Genomic DNA, 3,998 nt, shown 5'->3' on the forward strand with positions numbered 1-3,998 from the left:
GTGAGGCGCTGGGGTGGCTTGTGAGCCGGCCGGGGGCGGGTGACAGGCGAAGAGCTTCTGTTTGGGAGGCGGGCAGGGGCAGACGTCAAAGCGAGTCGAATGCAGAATATGAAGCAAAGGGCATGTTGCAACTGCTAGGCGAGGCCTCCGTCTAAATAGCAGGCCTCTCTGCTTCCTATTCCTCCAAGTACTTTAGGACAGATTGGTACCTGAAAGGGGGGGTGGGGGGGGGGGATGTTACTTTTGATGCGTAGTGAGTGCATGCAAATTGACTTTGTAAACGCTTCTGTCTTATTTAAAAATGGAATTGCCCGTTTGGAGGCTGTCATATGCAAATATTTCCTGCGAGTGATATGTTATTTTCCTAGATTTGTCATGTTGTGTGTTCAAGTTACTTTGCATTAGTTATTAATGTATAGTAAAAATTTTGCCCGTTTATTGCAGCTTTATTGGCTTAACTCATATACACAGTCCGAACTGATAACATGATTGAGATGTGTTTTTATGTAATCGTTGCAGTACTTTTATGTTAATTTTTTTGTTTGTGATAGATACCAAATGCTTTGCATATTATTTTTTTAATATTGCAATAGTTGAAGCAGACATGCCTTATTCTTTAGGGAAATAGGATTTCCAAAATACTTTGATTCAAATTTGATCGCTTATCCAACCCTGTTGGAAGGAAAAGAGAGCATGTTTTTCCAGAATTATTGAGCATTTCAAGATTTATTTGCTATTTTGAAGGATTTGATTCTGAAATGTCCCCTTTTCTCCGACAGAAATGTTATTAGAGAATGCCAATGAAGTTCCTATAAATTTATATTGCTCAGAATATGGAGGAAAATATACATTAACTTGACTTTCTTAAGGCTTTCATTTTTAGGATTTAACGAAACAAAAAATATATCTTGTGTGTGAATATATGCAGCTATAGACAGGCATGGACATATATTTAGAACATTTGGGCACCTATCAAAAATGCTTAGGAGCCAATTAAATGTTTTTCTTTATATTTTCCCAGCTTTTTTGCTCTTTTTGTTGGTGTTGCTATTTTTATTTGGCTTTTTTGCTTATTTTGCTCTGTCTTTACATTTGTTTATAATTAAGTTATGATGCAGGGCCACACACAGTAGTTTGTTGTTCAGATAGAGCTCATGTTTCAAAACCAGTATACAATTTTCAAGTAAGAAATCTGATATACTTTGAAACTTATTGTTTGTTTTTATCTAATTGTGAACATATTAGGTCAATAAAAACAGATTTGTATAGTTGCCCGTTTTCTACAGAGCCCATAATCTCACTCAATGCAATTAAAAGTCTCATACAATGTCAGTCTTTCCTGGTTTTCAACTAATGTGACCAAAAATCTTTTTAATGCAAGTCATTGGGGAATTTGCAATTGCATTCTGTATTTGGCATGATTCTCCTTTTAGTGTCATTGGTTAACAGGTCTAAGAAGAGAAAAGTTATTCCAGTCACTTTTGGAAGCTCTTCTTGACAGCCTGTGCTATGAAAACAGTAGATGGAGGTTACTGTTATTTTACATATTGTGTATCTAGCACTTTTGCAGTCAGTCTCAGATTTTATATGTTGATTCCTTAATCGTTTTCCATGTCAGTCAAAGGTTCTCGGTGGTTACACCTGGCCAAAAAGGTAAACAATGGAACCCTTGTTCCACCTGCTGGTTCTCTCCCCCCCCCCCCCCCCTTGAAATTTCTGAAGGAAGGCCAAGGGAGAAAGTAAAGTAAGAAAGTTGTAACCAAGACACAAGATGGTGTGCAGCAGGGAGTTGGACCATCCCATCACCCCTCTTAAGTCTGAAATGCCACATCACACCTATCCCAAGATATCTCATGTGCGTTATTCCTGGAGCACACATGGATCCTATTCTGAGGATAGGAATGTACTGCAGACTCTTAAGATACAACCCACAATGACAAATTACAAAAGCTTTTGCTGTTGTATATCCTCTATGTTCAACTCCTAGTGAATGAGATCCTGTTGCAAAGATAGTGTCACTTGAGGGGTGATGCCTTGGGTATGATCTCCAGCAACCAAGGAATGGTACCAAAGGCAGGGAAGGCTTCTAAAAATAAACTAGTCCTAGAGTACATGGTAATACACAGGTAAAATGCCAGGAGCCAGATCATTTGGATGCCTAAAATTTACAAAAGAAAAAATGTAAAAATAAAGGAAAGGCAGAAACATTTTATAGAAAATTAAACTAAAAATAGATTAAAAAAAATTCAAAAGACACAAAAAGCAAAATATGAACCCCCCTCCCCCAAGCAAAATAACAGCAGCAGCAAACCAAAAACAAAAGCTAGAGAAACATTTTTTTCCTGGCCCCTAAAAACTTTTGACTGGTGCCTAAATGTTCCACCCCAATCATACATGAGAATTCCAATTCAGAGATTCAGGTAGTAGAATGAAACGTGCACATCCTGCTTCTGCCAACTCTTATAATAATAGCCATCATGCTACTGGATACATGCAGCGCTGTATAGTGGCAATAAGAATTCAGGTATAAGTCCCTGGCTAAAAGAACTTACAGTCTTAAGTGGGTTCTTGAGGCAATGGGAAATTACATGACTTGGCCGAGGACACGAGGAGTGTCAGTGGGAGAGTGGGATTTGAACTTTGCTTTTCACGTAGATAAGCAGCTGAATTAGCCATGCTGTATGGGTACGTCCTCCGTGCCACTAGGTGGCGGAGCTCTCAAAGTCTAATAAAGACTTTTAGCTATGTACTCCCTCCTTCCTGTATCCTGACAGGATTACCTCAGGCTCCTCAGTCTGAATTTTTCCACGCAACAGTGTGTGCGGAGCTCTCTCCTTTTCCTCTCTTCACATTACAAAAGTATAAAAGCATCTATTTATTATTCTATTCATCAAAGAAGAAGGAAACATGGAAAAGAAGTAAAAAAAAAAAAAAAAATCTGTTTCAGCAGCCTGTCCATATGCGATAGTTTCCAACATCTCGGGGCATTCCCTCCCCCTCCCGGATGATTGCCTCAGCTAACCTCCTCAGTTGATCCCCCGATTCATATGTCTGGCACTGAGTAGAGGCAGGGGGAGGGCTACTAGACATCTATTTCTATAAGCTGCTAACGGAGACTGGGGGCATGTCCTTACCACTCTCCCGACTGCAAGGCCGCAGTATCCAGCACGCTGTGACTCCAGGCTGTTTTCAGAAGCGAGCCTCAATTTAAAAAAAAACAAAACACGAATTCCAAACTCCAGCGCTGATGCGCGGGCATGAGCACCGGCACGCCACGATGCCAAAACGGGTGCCAATGCGTAGATGCCAGAACCAGCGCGCCATTACATCGACACAGAGACAAAGCGTCCGCTCAAGCGCCGGTGCGCCAAGACAAGTGGCCGTCTTCATCGATTGGCTGCCGGCGAGCTGACTCACTGATGCGGCCGCTGGGTGTTTCCCCTTTAAAGGGCATAGAGCATGCTTAGTGGGATGCTGTGGCTTTCAAGCAGCCATGCTTATGGGCAATTTCTCTACCCAGTAGTTCAAGTAGCTACGCCGGGAAATAGCTGCCCAGAGCCACCAGGAGATTGAGGTAAGGTTTTTCCTCATTAAAAAATGTAGCTGTGGGCCAAAAGCCAATGAATTCTTAACAGGTCACAGTCCTCGAGCAGTGGATTCTTCATTACATTACCAAAGGACAGAGGTGCGCAGGACTCGTCAAGCACGCCGGTACATTGCCGCACATGCTAACTAGGCCAAGTCGGTGCGGCTGCAGCCTGTCAGCACACTATTGGGCCTATCATTAAGAAGTGTGTAAAAAAAGAAAAAAAAGGGGGAACCAAGTCACAACCAGATTGTGAGTACAGGATTCAACAAACATGCTACATTATTGCTATGAGCGCTAGTCTCGTCACAGTTACACCGCAAGTGCCGAGCGTATTCGCGTACCAATGCCTCCATCGCCTACCAACACCAAGGCGTATACAAAAAAAAATAATTTTTTAATATTACTAATG

General features: G+C 41.6%; 1 protein-coding gene across 5 annotated transcripts in view; it reads left to right on the forward strand.

The window, feature by feature from the left end:
- Positions 1-3,998, forward strand: part of GGNBP2 (gametogenetin binding protein 2) — a 129,796-nt gene that overhangs the window by 1,732 nt on the left and 124,066 nt on the right. The window lies entirely within an intron of this gene.

Source organism: Rhinatrema bivittatum, chromosome 8 (genome assembly GCF_901001135.1).
Source record: "Rhinatrema bivittatum chromosome 8, aRhiBiv1.1, whole genome shotgun sequence".
Taxonomy (NCBI): Eukaryota; Metazoa; Chordata; class Amphibia; order Gymnophiona; family Rhinatrematidae; genus Rhinatrema; species Rhinatrema bivittatum.